The sequence below is a fragment of the Ipomoea nil genome, unplaced genomic scaffold, assembly GCF_001879475.1.
Source record: "Ipomoea nil cultivar Tokyo-kokei standard unplaced genomic scaffold, Asagao_1.1 scaffold0143, whole genome shotgun sequence".
Lineage (NCBI taxonomy): Eukaryota > Viridiplantae > Streptophyta > Magnoliopsida > Solanales > Convolvulaceae > Ipomoea > Ipomoea nil.
Window position 1 is genome coordinate 1,711,973 of NW_017616571.1, and position 16,745 is coordinate 1,728,717.

The 16,745-nt window shown below is 33.7% G+C and overlaps 2 long non-coding RNA genes across 2 annotated transcripts; both read left to right on the forward strand.

Annotated features, from left to right (window-relative positions):
- The first annotated feature begins 620 nt into the window (after nt 1–620).
- Nucleotides 621–1,249, forward strand: LOC109172454. Its single transcript, XR_002052752.1, has 2 exons — nt 621–920; nt 1,016–1,249. It is a non-coding gene; the product is annotated as an uncharacterized LOC109172454 (long non-coding RNA).
- A 165-nt stretch (nt 1,250–1,414) lies between these two features.
- On the forward strand, nt 1,415–4,427 carry LOC109171797. The gene is made up of 6 exons (XR_002052660.1): nt 1,415–1,821; nt 1,912–1,968; nt 2,154–2,282; nt 3,599–3,672; nt 3,774–3,978; nt 4,057–4,427. It is a non-coding gene; the product is annotated as an uncharacterized LOC109171797 (long non-coding RNA).
- Nucleotides 4,428–16,745: the final 12,318 nt, after the last annotated feature.

Below are 16,745 nucleotides of genomic sequence, written 5' to 3' on the forward strand. Positions count from 1 at the left end.
AAGGCTTCACTTAACACCATGCCCTCGTCACGGATCTCATCAAAGATTAATTGCAAATCATCTACCTAACTTAGCACGGTCTTTGAATCAACCATTTTGAAGTCGAGGAATCGTCCAACCACAAATTTCTTTGAGCCGGCATCCTCACTTCGGTATTTATGATCCAAAGCTTCCCACAATGCTTTTGATGTGTTTATCTTTCGATATACATCATACAGTGTGTCACACAGTCCGTTCAGGATGTAGTTTCGGCAAAGGAAGTCCGAATCCTTCCAATAGCCAACCGTCATCACAGATTGTGCATCTTGTTCCTTCAACTCGGGAACACTAGTACAAAATTGAGAATACAAGACATACTTTCCAAGACACCTTTACAAAGAAGGTGTTGTAGAAAGAAAATGATAAAACTTTCCGTGTCACCAACCAGGTAAAGGTGCCTCAGATATTATATTATTAAAATAATAATAAGAGTATCCGCGGCACCCGCTATAAAAGGTGCCTCAGATATTATATTATTAAAATAATAATAAGAGAATCCGCGGCACCCGCTATGGAAGGTGCCACGAATATTTTATTATTAATATAATAATAATGGTATCCGCGGCACCCTCTCAAGAAGGTGCCGCCGATAACTGGTCAATTTTTCTTTTTCATTTTTCCTTAACTTGTCGCGATCTGATGAAAATCCAAATAATCCAAATCGATCTGAAAATCCCCCAAATCGATCCCCAAATTCGCTCCAGCTCGTCGCTCATCGTCACTCATCGTCGCTCCTCCGCCGTCTGTCAGCCACAGCAACCGCCTCTGGTCGTCTCCTCGCCGCCAACCGCGCGCCTCCTCGCCGCCAACAGCAGCAACGCCGTCCGTCAGCAGTAGCGCCGCCGCCGACGCATTTCGCCTCGCCACCGGCGACATTGACGGTAAGTTTGCCTAATTTATTTTATATTTATATATTTTTATTTATTTTTGAAGTTCATCAGATCTATTTGTGTATACATTTCCTGGGGAAAATAAGAGGCGGAGGCCGGGAACTGGATCACTATTGTACATGGTATCAAATTCCGAAGGTGAAGATGTACAATCCTTGGACTGGATAACAAGATTAAAAATTGCAATTGGGACTGCAGAAGCTTTGTCATACTTAAACCATGAATGCTATCCTCCCCTTATTCACAGGTATCATAATATTTCTTATGCACTACTATCACTATAACGTTTTCTATACTGAAAAAGGTTAGGCCTTGAATATAAAGGAAGAAATCTGTTGTGCCTACTCCATGTTATTTTGAACTTTTTTTTTTCTCATTAATGTTATCTCACTCTCTGATTGCTAGACACTGCTTTATACATGTACAATCCTTTTTCCTGTACACGTCTACTGTAATACACATAATAAACTGGTTAAATGCAGTAACATGGTATGATGAAGAGCAGATGAAGGATATGGATGAAGCACATTTTATCGCATTGCATAATCCGGACTATTTTTCAACAGATATTGGATATGCAACTTCACAGGATTAGACAGTTCATCTGCGTTGCTCAAGTTATTGAGGCTTCAGGAGGTGGTCACCCGGTGTTGTCTATTTGGTGTACATTCCTTGAAGAAAGTCTTTATCTACTGGCAGCAATGGTTTTGAACATGATATTGTGGAATCTGGTATTCGTTTTTGAGGTTCAGACAGACATGAATAGATATTTTTTTCCAGAATTGGGTTTGTTTATTTCTTGCATATTGCAACATCTATCATATCACCAATTGGCTTGAAATTGGTTATAAGATTGAAGATGGTAGCAGGCTGTTAAAACATATAAGTGAAGGTAACTCCTAATATATTTTTTCAGTGATAATACCTGTAACAAGTATTGGAAAGATGGTTAGCTGACTTATTTTTATGTTTTGAATTTCAGGGTTATAATGTATATACAACAGGGATAGAGAGATGGAGCAATCAAGTGTTATTTAAGGTGATTGTGATGAAAGTGATTGTTAGCTTGTTGGTAGCAGAAATTAAATACGGAGTAGTTAAAAGTGTAGGAAATTGTCGGTTAGAAATGACAGCGGATTCCATCTCTTCTCTTCTGCTAGGTAGGCTGCGTTGCTCTCTGATTTCTCATTAATGTTAATCATTTTCTTCATCTTGGCCTTGTAGGGATATTCAATCTCGCAGTATCCTTCTTAATGATAAATACGAGGTCAGGCTGGGAAGTCTGAGCAAAGTTTGTGTTCAGGGCATCGATAATCATGAGAATATGATCTCAAAATTTCTGCGAATACCACAGTAAGTAGTTCAATGAAAGGATCGCATATTTCTACATTGAATCCAATCTTCTGATTTGTGATTCTGTACTTAGATCGCATTGCTTCTCAAATTTCATTCAAGAAAGCCTTAATCTTATATGATTGTGAGGTCTCTCTGCTTTTGAAATACACCTCCCTTAGAAATAAGTCTTAAGTGAAGCTTGTTTTTAACTCATGAGAAAATTGGTTAATAGGAAGCTAATGAATATAGTTTTTTTTTTTTTTTTATTAACACATTTGGAAGTAAATTTAAGATATTAACCTTTGTTTTTATTTATTGTTTGATGTGATATATATTAACATGAATATATATATATATATATATATATATATATATATATATATATATATATAGTCTTGAAAATAACCTCTGATTTTATTTTCATGTTTGGCTATATTCACGGAAGATGTTTTCTTTCAATTTTGCTAACAATAGGAAACTGTTGAAGATTTTAACAATGCATTAGGACTTGTTTTTATGAACTTTGAGCATAGAAATTTTTTATATAAAGAACAGTTCTATATTTGGGAAATGACCAGCAATTTTTAAGACATAATTTGCTTGACTTTTCATGAGAGCTTATGTATGTGTCTCTCTTTGTGTACACATTGTACCCCAAAGGGAGATTTAGTTGCTATCTTGCATGAATTCTAACAATCTGAAAAAGTGGGAGTCTTACACAATTTTCATAAACTTTTGATTCAAAACAGATGCAAATGATTGAATTTAACAAAAGGGATGTCTGCCAATTCTAAAAAAAGTGTCAAAAAGATATGAGACCTCCAAATTAAAAATCAGAAGTTAAATCTGACTGGTGCACAGCTTAGAGATTTGTTTCCTATAGTAATCATATTATAATGAAGTCAAAATTTTCAGTAATGATACAATTAGTTTTTTGTCCCAACAAAGAAGAAAAGCCAAATCCGGATTTCACTATTTGTTCTCCCTATGCCCCTTTAGAGAAAAACACTTTGGGCTTGGTAGTATAGGACAAAATTACATTTAATGAAGAAGTAAGAAACCGATGGTTGAAGACCAGATTTGCCAGTGTGGAGTTGGGAACAAGATGTTGCATCCTAAACCAAGATAGAATACTGATTATGATGCTAGCAGATGTCTAACAACATAGAATGCTTGGTTAAATGCCATTTGAACTCTTCAGGATCTGGCTACCATATAAACCTCTGTACACCAGGTTCATGGGCTTAAACCAACTGGTTCCACAATTTTAATATATAACAGATTTGGCCTCTTGCTTATGTTTACTTTGGGACTAAGATATTTCCTTGATTTAGGGAGTTCTGCTTCGCGGAATAATTAAAGATGTTGGAATTCTGTGTTCTTGTGGGATGTGCAAGGGATCCATATAGTGAGTATCTATTATTTTAAAACTTCAGTTTGGTCCTCTGACAATAGTTTAACTGCTATGAATGTAAAAATTTCTCAGTACTCTCACATTTTTGTTGTTAGGTTGTCCCTCCTTGTAAATTTGAGATTCATTCATGTAAGTCATATAGGCGAGCATCACAGTATATCTGCCTTGAAAATGGGAAGAGCCTCCTTGATGTAGTTAAGGAGTGCAGGAAATGTTCATTAAAGACATTGGAAGAAACAATTCTGAGTTTTATTGGGCCGGCTCCTGTAAAGGAAGCCATTGTCTGTCAGAATTGCAAGGGTGAGTTAATAATGTTGGGGTTTTTGATTGTTTTGCCATACACGCGACTAAAAATGTTTGATATTTTGTGATTGCTAGTGCCATTCCTTACAACATCTGCTGCAAATCTTCAACTATGTGATTCATGCTTGATTGTTACAAGATCAGAAGATGAAGTGGGGTAAGCTTGATTTTGAATTTTGAAATGCACTCTTGTATTTTATGTCATCTGTTTTGTAATAATTTAAGACTTGTTGGATTTCTAGTGAGTGAAACAAGGCTTGATTTCAGATAGATGTGTGTTTTTGCTGCAAGTACTAAAAGGTTGCAGTGTTTGAAGTACATAAATGATAAAATTAGTTCCAGATTTTAATTAGTAGATTAATGATTTAATGGACACTAGTAGTCTGTGCTTATGTGATTTTGAAGTGAGTAAACCAATTCTGTTTTTTCAAATAGTAGTTGAAGTAGGGCTAGGAATTTCTACTGGTTTTCCGAATTTAATTACGCTTTGAGAAATGTTGTATTTTTATTTATTTATTTATTTAAAAAAAAAAAAGAGTATCCGCGACACCTCTCCGCGACACCCTCTGTGAAGAGGTGTCGCGGATACACTTAATTAAAAAATACTTTCCGCGACACCCACTTGTGCGTGGGTGTCGCGGAAAGTATTTAATAATAAATTATTAATTGACTTTCCGAGGCACCTGTCACACAGCAAGTGCCTCGGAAAGTCTGTATTAAAAAAAATAAAAAATGCTTATTTAGCTTTCCGCGACACCTTATACAGGTGCCTCGGAAAGCTAAACACTTTCAGAGGCTCTGGAATCTGAGTCACCTGTATAGGTGACTCGGAAAGTGTTTTATAGGAGACTCAGATAGTTTTTTTTGTACTAGTGGAACCTTCTCGGACAAGAACCTTGCCAAGCCGAGAGTTGCTAGGTAGAACAACATCTTTTGTTGCCACCTCTTGAAGTTTAAACCAACACCGGTGAACTTCTCCGGCTTTTCAGCCGAACCACTCGGTACCGAAGGTAGCCGAGACATGGGAATATATCCCTCAGTACTCTCACCATATTGTGAACCAACGTTCACGGGAGTAGCTTGGGAATTAGCAACATTGTTGCCGTTTTCTCCATTGTTGTCCACAACAACATTTTCCTCCCCATCGATTGGCAGTACGGGATGCTCCATTTTCTTCAAGGAAATTCGGAGAAGACCACCAACGGGAAAACAAACAAATAAGGTTTTAAGACTGTTGGATCCGTTGGTAAAAAATAAATAATAATCAAATAAAATAAGATTATTATTTTTCTGGAAAAATAGGGGAAGGAAAGATGGAGAATTTGGCTAGTGTTTGGTGTTGGGTTTTTGCAAGAGTCAAGCTATCACTCTTTCCTTAAAACCTTATTTGCCACCTCCCAAAAGTGATAGGAGCGTTGTGGCCTAGGCTTCCTAAGATAAAACTTGCTTGTGATTCAATGTTTGAGCACCCAAACAAATGAATCCAGCGAACAAGACAAGGCTATGAACACAGTAGGCAAAGAAAGAGTAGAAGCAGAGAGTTTTTGAGGCAAAAAGACAGTTTCTTCAAGTGTGTTAATCTCTACTGCCCAACTCCTTCTTATATAGGGGTGGAGAATTTAAATAGCTTTTAATTAGGCACTTAAGGGCACCCCTTAACCTTCCTGTAACAGCAACCATTAACATGGGTTTCAATTCAAAGATTAAAAATTGGAATTAATTCTGTAATAGTAGAATTGAACACCCAACGGTCACAAAACGGACAGGTTCGTGCTGGCCGAAACTTCCAGTTTCGACCACCAGGTCGAAACATGGAAGTTCCGGCCCATGGCCCTTATACAGTCTCGGCCTTGGTTGGAAAATGATTCCGAGGTTTGGCATAACTTAACCGCCAGCCAAATTTCGTGCCCGTAGGTGCCGGCGCACACGAGCTCGGGCTTGAATCAAGCCTTCCGATCTCGTTTCTAGTTGGAATTTGATTTGCACCCCCTCCGGGGTGCGCGCGAGAGAGAACCTCTATGCTATACAATTCTACAAGCTCTAAAAGAGCTCTTGTATATAAGGGGGGCAAATCCTCTTTCTAAACTAATGTGGAATGTGGGACAAAGCTCACTTTTCCCTTCAAAACTATTTTTTCCAACAATATATATATATATATATATATATATATATATATATATATATGTGTGTGTGTGTGTGTGTGTGTGTGCGCGCGTGTGTGTGTGTGCGTGTGCGCGTGTGTGTGTGATAAGTAGTTATTGCCTTTTAATTTACCAATGTATATTTTGAATTCTACTTGAAATATCATAATGCATTCAATTAGGCAGATGTTATATACATTGGTAACAAAGGATTTTAAAATTATTGTTTTGTACAATAAAAGGGACGGCTGAGAGTATTAGAAAAGTACATATTTAATGTGAACAACATTAAATTATTATCTTTGATTACATCATGGCAAAACGGCATCGTTTTTACTGGGCGGGAAAACGAAAATAGCAAGAAGTTCTTGCTTTATTATAGAGTTAAATTAGATTAGATATTATCAAATATAACAAATTGCTCCCATATGTGAGAGGTTAGAGGTGATAGGTTCAAACCTCAGTGGAGGCATTTGATGTAATAGTTTGTATATACAGGTATCCCATTCCTATAAATAAAATAAAAATATAACAAGTTCTTTATCTCTTTTTCTCTTACATTAAATATTTTCATTTTTTAGTTATCTTAAAGCTAATTTCTTACATCAAATATGAAAAGCCAATGCTTAGCTTGTTTTTTACAACATTTCTTGCTTTTTCAAGGAGTCATAGAAACCTTACCACTAATATATTATACACTGATGATTAAAAATGAGTCTAACCTAACTACTTTTAAAAAAAATTTAAATTATAATAATATAATTAATATTTTTTATACAAAGAAAATAATGAGAATGATCAATCAAACTATATAATAAAGTGAAAGAGGTAGAATGCTGCCCAATTTGCACAAGTAGCTTCCCGACCTAGGGATATATCACATCTCCAATCTCGAGTAGTCTAGAAGGGAAAGCTTAAAAGTTTTTGTTAGGTGGCGGCTTGAAGAGTGGAGTCCAACATCCTTTCATTATTGAAACAAAGCGTGACTTCTTTGACAATGAAGGTTTTAGTAATTCTTGAAAAAGAACCTTTGGTGCTTATCATTCTCTTTTGCTTTATAACTGATGTTGCTTGTTAACTCTCTACTAGGTGAGACCCCTCTAAATTACACTTATTCCTGATAGTAGTATGTATATATATGTATATATATATATATATATATGTGTGTGTGTGTGTGTGTGTGTATCATACTACAATCAGAAGAATAAATTCGATACTCTAAAAATATAATAAGTCTGAATGAAGGTTGGGGTAATACCCTTTATTTATGTCCATTTTATGTTATATTTTTTGATACATTAAGCTATAAAAGTTATACTATATAATTTTTTTGACAAAAATATCCATACCTTTATAACTTCCGTTATCTATTTTCATTACTGTTAACATTGCACTTGTGTGTGTGTGTGTGTATGTGTGTTATATTAGAATATGTAATAAATAAAATTGATTTCATTTACATTTTAGTTAGTCATTTCCTAAAATATAAAAATCAAATTTGTAAAAATTAATTATATTATTATTGTATAATATACATATCTAAAATCTAAATATAAAACTTATTAAGCGTGAATCAAGATTAGTAGTTTCCGTATTTCAATACTTATTGAGTTGAACATGTACGCTGTGATGGACAATTTGTCCTCGCAAGTGCAGTGCAAAGCAAGGGTCGAACCCACAGAGAATTGTACGATGCAATTTAATTACTTGAAAGCGAGGGAATAAATTTAAAAAATTTAACAAGAAGTCTGAATTGTAGAATAATTAAATCAAAAGTATTTAAAGAAAATAAATAATTAGAAACTAAGGAACAAATTTATATCTAAAAGAATGATATAAATTTAAAAATGTGAATTCAATACCACTACTAATACTACCAATCATTTATATACTAACCTTTAAAATCCAATATAATAAAGCTAAACAGATAAAAGCAAATTTAATTAAGCAAGTATAATAAAGCTAAAAGTAAATTTAATTAAACAAATATAATAAAGCTTAAAGCAACCCAAAGCAAATTTAATAAAGCAATGGCTTAGCAATCTGACAATACATTCCAATTAGTATCCACGTAGCAGTGTGCTTAAGTCTTAAAGAATCAAATAAATTGCTTGGTTAATTGAAGAAAAGGAGAAACCAGGAAGAATTAGAGCTGCTGCGGCCAAGATTCTTCGGCCGGAAAGAATTTGGTTGTTGCGCCTGGGAAAGTCAAACGCCAGAACTCATCCGCCGCCGAACGGAAATCTCCGCCGCTGCCTCCGCGAACCACCGGAAATCTCCGGGGCAAAAACTGATCTCTTCACTTCGTACAAGCCTGCCATTTATACTGCTCAGTCCAACCTTCCGCGTCCAGCCCGTAATCTGCTCCGGCTATTTTCTCGTTCGTTAGACCCGGTGTATTAGTTCTGCGCTTCTTCATCTGCCGTTAGTGCTAGCGGTTTGGATTTAGATGATGGATGGGCTTGGCACAAGTTTATTAGCTAAAACTACTATATAATAATAATAATAATAATAATAATAATAATAATAATAATAATATGCCCTTAGGGTTGGGGTTCAGCCTTGGAAGAATAATAATAATAATAATAATAATAATTCTATTAGAGATCATATATAACTAATCTACCTTTATTAAACTCCTACTGAACATGCATGTACTACTAAAATTAATAATATTATCATTAAATTAGGATCAAAGAATTATTGGACTAACAAAATTCAAATAATAAACAAATTTAAATAAAAACAATCCAAAAGTAGAATAATATTAATAAAGCTACTTAGGACAATAAACTATCGGGAGAAAACAAAATAAATCTATACTATCTATACTATATATAAAAACAAAATCCTGAAATTTTAACTTTCCGCCCAATTCCTAATAAAATATATTGATTTCTACTTTCCCATTCGTACAATAATTCTGCGTTAAAATTCTATTCTAATATTATAAAATAATGTAATACAATCTATACTATCTATACTATATATAAAAACAAAATCTTGAAATTTTAACTTCCCGCCCAATTCCTAATAAATCTCTCTTCCTAAGAAAATATATTGATTTCTACAATAATTCTGGGTTAAAATTTTATTGTAATATTATAAAATTGTGTAATACTATTCCTATTCTAATCTATATCTATTTTATATATCAGTGTTGCAAAAATCGTGTCGTTGGCTGCGGCGAGGAAGGCCGGAATCGGCCTCCTCAGCGGCCGCCTCGCCGGCTGAACCGGCCTTTAATTTTTTATTTTTATTTTTTAAGTTGTAAAGTGTCAAAAGTTCGGCAAGGCATAACTTTTGACTCCGTTGTCCGTTTTGGACAAATGATTTTTTAAAATCGCGTATTTTTTCGAGATCTATCCACCGCAAACTGCCTTAGGCGGTTTGGCCCACGAATTTCTAAAAAAAAAAATACTTTATTAAAGAGTTTCTAAGAAAAAACTATGAGAACCTTATTTTTATTAATGAATTTTTAAAAGTTTTAATTAAACAATTGTCCCGTGCATTATTTAATAATCTTTCTTTATAATTGGTCAAATTATTTAATTATGATAAATTTGGGAATAATTAATGATGGTAATAGAAATCCTAGAAGAATATAGAATTGAACAATATTTAATTATTGTTATATTATTATTGTGACTCACGGAATACAAGAGTTAATGCCATTTTTGGTCCTAGACTTATTGGGGCATTGACACTTTTCATCCTCCATAATAAAAATTGTCACTTAGTAGCCACTGTTATTGATCGTTGGACAGTTTTGATCCTCCGTCAATGACGTCGTTTGTTGACCGTGAATTAGAAGGGGTTTTCTGTCTTTTTATGTTCTAATCCTTGTATTTCTCCATCCATTGGTCACTGCTACATCCATTTCTTCAAACTGAGGTTATCCGCTTCAGTCCTTTCTAACATTAAGAAACCATCTTCACCCAACTAACAATCACGAATTTTACATTTGACATCAATCTCAAGATAATGGAAACAAGTGCAGTTGGAATAGAAAGGGCGTTAGTCCATGCCTGTGGAAATTTTGTCGAGCATACAACATAACTAGCAAAGTCAGGAATATCACCCAACCCCTCCCTTAACCTTTCTGCATCAACTATAATAGGTATGCCCCTACTCTTTGCCTCCTGCACTACAATCAAAGCAGTCCCATGCAGCCTTCCATCTAAGTAGACAATATTTACTCCAAGCGCTGAAGACAATTTTGATTTGGGTATGTAGACCCTCAGATATCATGGGTGGATATCCTGGAGTGAAAATGCACGTGCGAGTTTTTTTTTTTTTTTTTTTGGTTGTCAACAATGACATATGTGAATGGTGAGTTTCCTCCTTTGGACACCACCATAAAAGACGTATCAACACCATCCCTTTCAAGCTCATCAAGTATTCTTTCGTCATGCGAGTCATCAGCAACCTTAGATATGATCCTTGGATTAAGACCAAGACAAATTTTATCATCCGGGTTTTATCAAAGCATTGCCAGTGTTACCACCTCCTTGAACCTCAAAGCTGGTGCTCCGAATTTTATCATCCGGGTTGGGGAATGAAGCTACAGCAGCCAGGAAGTCAACACCGGCCATTCCAACACCTCAGACAATGCGATTTTTGGGGAGCGGCGGATTCCACATTTTCAGCTTGAAACTTCAATGAATTTCAAGTAGAATAACAGAGTTTTTGAGGTTGTGCACCAAGTAGTTGTGGTCAGACAGAGAGAGAGAGAGAGAGAGAGAGAGAGATGGGAAGGATGTTTGTGGTCAATATGGAAGGGAGGACTTACAGGTGCAAATTCTACATCACGCCATCTACAACTACAACTGCGATTTACCATAGGAGGGTTCGCCGACCTGCTGCCCTCTCTGCTTCGCCGGAACCAAAAACCACCGGTGAAGCCCCCAACCTCGCCGGATCTGTTGCTGCACCGCCAGATCTGCCTTACTGGTCCGTCGCCGGAAGGAGTTACTGCCTCGTATGCTCGCCGCCGTACCCACAACTCGCCGGAGAAGAACCTCGCTTCTACTCACTACCGACGGTTACTACTTAGCCGCCAAGTCTCGCCATCTCGCCTCACAGGAGTCACAATAGCGCTGGTCTAAACAAGATTAGAAGAATAAGACATAAAAAGACAGAAAAGCCCTTCTAATTCATGGTCAACAAACGACTTCATTGACGGAGGATCAAAACTGTCCAACGACCAATAACAGTGTCTACTAAGTGGCAATTTTTATTATGGAGGATGAAAAGTGTCAATGCCTCAATAAGTCTAGGACCAAAAATGACATTAACTCCGGAATACAATACAAGAATATTTAATTATGGTTATATTATTATTGTGCCCCACGACCATAATATACTAACAGTACTTGAAAAGAAACTAATAATAATATAATAATATAAGTGGTAATAATAATGTCTAAAAGTAATTAAGTGTTAATAATAATAGTAAGAATATTAACGTAAGAGTTAATATCAAGACTATGTGGTCTAATGGTATCCGGATTGGACTTCCATTTGGCAGGTTATGAGTTCGAGCCTCAATGGGGGTGTTATTGGTTCTTTGTGTTTCAGTAGGTTGAGAAAGTATATGAATAGATACTACAATGTAATAGGGCTAGTAACCTTTGGTGAAATTAACTCTTAAATAATTATATATCGATTTAAATATTTTTAATATATCTAGTATTAATAAAGCTACTTATGACAATAATAAATAAAAATAGATAAGAATTAATCAATTATTACAAAATAACTATAAAAAGATTATTAAAAATAATACTAAAAATAATGTTTATCACGTTGCAAATATTATACTATCATTTTTAAAGGACACAATTATCTTACACTATTATATTAAATTATACAATAATTATATTTAATCATTTACCATATCTAAATTCGTACTTTAACAATTATTAATCATACCCTAATTATTAACCAAATTATCAACTATTCTTTTTTTTTTTAATATATAATATGAATGAACTATACAACTATAAATTTTATGATCTTTAAAAATATTATAAAATAATATTTATTTTAAAGAAATTATAACTATAATTTTAACACTAAATACTAATGTTGGGCATTTATTTTTGAGCATGGTGCATAGAAAAGACTAGTAAAATACATACAAAAGAAAGAAAAAACTGAAGCAATGTCATATGTACTTTTCCAATGAGTTACAATCTTATATGGTGAGTTGAGATCTTTACTTTAATGGTGAAGTATTATCTTTCTTCAAATACATAATGCAATAGAAAGTATGCTGGGAGAGAGAAATGTGATATATAGAAAAGAGATTTTTAAAAATGGTAAATATGTAATTCAATAACTCTATCACTATTACCATACACTTACTAAACTACATCCATATATCATATCTTTTTCCTATACTTTAATTATCATATAATATTGTAGATTATATTTTAATTAAATATCTATAAATGTTAAATCATATGTATATAATACATATATTATCTAAATCTAAAAACATAATAAGTTTCAATCCAAGTTATGTCCCTGGCTTTATGTCCGTTTTTTCTGTTAACTTTTTTTGTACCTTATGCTATAAATGTTGTCCTACATAATTTTTTGAACAAAAATATCCCTGTCATTATAACTTCTGTTATCTTTTCACATTATTATTACCATGAACATGCCTACACAATATCTTTTTCTTACATTCTTCAATGGTAAGTTTGATTTTATTTAATTTTTAATTAAATATTACCATAGTTATATTTAGTAATATATCATTTCTATAATTCTTACTTCATTAATATTAATATGAATTATACAATATATATATATATATATATATATATATATATATATATATATATATATATATATATATATATATATATATATATGGAAGGATTCATGTGCGGGTATAGCTCCCCGTGCGGTTAAATCTGAGCAGTTGATCAAATTTAGATCAACGGCTCAAATCGATGAAAATTGAAAAAAAAAAAACGCTAGCCTGGAACAAAGAAGTATAAGCTAAGGTGCATAAGTGTTAGATCTGAATCACAAACTCACGCACTTTAAGTACAAAACTCACACACATTAAGCACAACCTCACGCACATTAAGCACAAAACCCACGCACTTTAAATATTAACTCACAGACCTTAAGTTTCAACAACTACTGACATTAAGTACAAAACTCACGCACATCAAGTACAAAATCCACGCACATTAAGCACAAACATCACGCACATTAAGCACAAAACTCACGCACTTTAAGCACAAAACTCACGCACTTTAAGTATTCACTCACAGACTTTAAGTTTTAACAACTATTCACGTTAAGCACATCCTCACACACATTAAGCACAAACCTCACGCACATTAAGCACAAAACACACGCACATTAAGCACAAAACTCACGCACATTAAGCACAGATCCGCTCACCTTAATTCTGACCTAGATGCAAAAATTACAAAATTGCCACCGCGTTTTTTTTAAAACTTTGATAATCCTGGACGTTGATTAAAGCGAGATGAATGGCTCAGATTAAACCGCACAACCGCACCTGAAGTCCTCACCCGCACGAGAACCTAAATATATATATATATATATATATATATATATATATATATATATATATATCCCTGGTTTTATGTCCGTTTTTTCTGTTAACTTTTCTTTGTACCTTATGCTATAAATGTTGTCCTACATAATTTTTTGGGCAAAAATATCCCTGCCGTTATAACTTCTGTTATCTTTTCACATTATTATTACCATGTACATGCATACACAATATCTTTTTCTTACATTCTTCAATGGTAAGTTTGATTTTATTTAATTTTTAATTAAATATTACCATAGTTATATTTAGTAATATATCATTTCTATAATTCTAATTACTTCATTAATATTAATATGAATTATACAATTTATATATATACAGAGGCGGACCTGCCATGGGGGCAGTGGGGGCAGCTGCCCAAAATTATTCAGCCCCAAAACGACGTCGTTTTGGGGCTGTTATATATATAATTTTTTATTTTTTTTTTATTTCATTTGTTTCATTACCTGGAGTCGAGAGCTGATGAGGCGAGAGCTGCTGCGAGAAGAGGCGAGAGCTGAAGCCTGAAGCCCGACGCCAGTCACGCCACCGCAAGTTCCATCTGCTTTCGGGGCCTCCGTGAGTTCCATGAGTTCCAACGCCACCACCAGCGCCACCGGCCACCGCCCACCGCCCACGATGACAACTCCGCTGCCTGACTGCTTGCAACTCACAAGTCGCAACTGCCAGGTTCAACTCCGATCCCTTCTCAGTTCAATACCCTTTATTCAATTGTTCAATACTTCAATTTGTTTGCTTAATTGTCCTCTGCCCACTGTCCATGTTCACCTAATTTTGCCCTAATTTGATTTTGCCCTAAATCCTAATTTGCCCTAGTTATTGAATTGGTTTTTGAATTGCTAAATCCTAATTGGCATCCTAAATTCTTTATATGCCCATGTTTAATTTGTTAAATCATAATTTGCCTAAATCCTAATTTGGTTTAATTTATATTTGCCCTAAATTAATCTGATTAATGTTTAATGATTCTATTATTTCTGTACATTAATGCTTAATGATTCTGTAAATATATGCTTAATGATTATGTTATTGCCCTAAATTAATATGATTAATGCTTAATGATTCTGTTGTTGATTTTAATTAATCTCTCTTCATTTCTTGTTTTGTTATTTTAATTAATCTCTATTCATTTCTTGATTTGTGTTTTGTGAGAGAGCTTACAGTATACAGATTTATGGCTGGTGAAACTGTGTTTGTCACTACAGTTTGGTATGTTTTTTCATTTTGTGATGTTACCTATCTATATTTTCGCCTATTATAATGGATCGTGATGATGCCCTATTCTGAGCACTTTCTAGTCTAGGTTATCTGTACTGTTCCTACTTCCTAGTGATCTATTCAGGTCAAGTTCTTAATCTGAATTGGGCATTTTTCACATGAAGCAAATGATCTGAATATGGGTAGTGAAAGAATGCTACTGTATAGATAAGATCTAAGCTTTGAGATTAGTTTAATCCAATTTTCTCTGTATAGCTTCTTATAGATCTACATATTTTTATGGTTATTGAATTCTAGCTTTACCAATGGTTTCACATGGTGTGATTTCCTTTGCACATTTCCTATTTAGTGCATTTCAATTTGTCATAATAAATTTATGCTACAAGACTTCCCTAAAATGCCTCTGTTATCATTGAAACATTCTTTGTAACGAAAGTAAGAAGCACTCTAAATCTTGGTCAATTTTAGTGATGATGTTCTTTGTAGTTGGGAATAGTTAGTGGTCAATGAGATGATTACTATAGTTCAATGGGATTTGTTAGTAATATGGTTGCTTTGACATGTTTATTGCAGCTTATCAATCTCTAGAGATACTATTGGTTGTAACAATGGATCTAGGAAATATGCCAGGAAACCTTCCTACTGCAACAATGGATCTTAAGGATATCATTAGAGAACAAGACATTCAATTTCTTCCTGCTAAATCACTGCTCAAATTCCTGGCTGTTTGTCAAGACTGGAAGCTCCAGATTTCAGCACCATTCTTTGCCCCCACTGAAGAAAAATCATGGGTCCGCCACTATATATATATATATATATATATATATATATATACACACACACACACACACACACACACACACACACACACACACACAATTATTTTAAAAAATATTTTAACATTAAGTATTAATATTGGGCATATATTTTTGTGCATCGCGCATATGAAATACTAGTTTATATATGTATACCAATATATGTGGGTGTTAGCTTAGTATTATAGATTTTTAATTTTTAATTTTTTTTTTTTTTTTGTAAATATAACTGTTATGAAAATTGTGCACATTATTATTAAACAAAAACTATAAATTCTTTTCTCTATATTATTCAAATATGATCATTAAAATTTGAGCAATGCTGCATACACTCCTATATTTCTCCTTACAAACTTTCCCTCTTGGATGCCATATCATGAAGGGGGAACCAAGATGGTAGGGAAAATTCAAGAGTGAAAATTTTCATTTTAAAAAAAAATTATAAATTTAAAGAATTGTGAAATATAATTTAAACTATTTTATTTAATTTTTTATTTAATAATATTTTAATATTATACATAAATTTTCAGACATTTTACCTACAAAATGCTACTATATATATAAACATTACTAGTTTTTTCACGCGCATTGCGCGAATGAAATAATGCACAATAATTAATTTTAAATAAGTAATTTGGAGTATATATCAATGCAAGATTATATATAGGAGATGTTAATGCATACGTAATTGAATGTTGAATTTGTTTATTTAAATCAGTAATTCAAAGTATATATAGATGCAAGATAATATATGAGAGATTGATTATAATTGTCACTATAATAAATGTTTGCAACTTTGTAATAACGCAAGTCTAAATACTTAGTCTAAAAATGATAGTCTAAATAAATACTACTTTCGATTTAAATTTCTCTAAGTCTTCTTTATTCTATTTTGGGTAGCATTTTCAGTGTCTTCATCTTCAGTACTTGTCCTTATTTTTTTTATTCGTAGTGTGTCATGTGTAATTGGGTTACTGGTGGTAG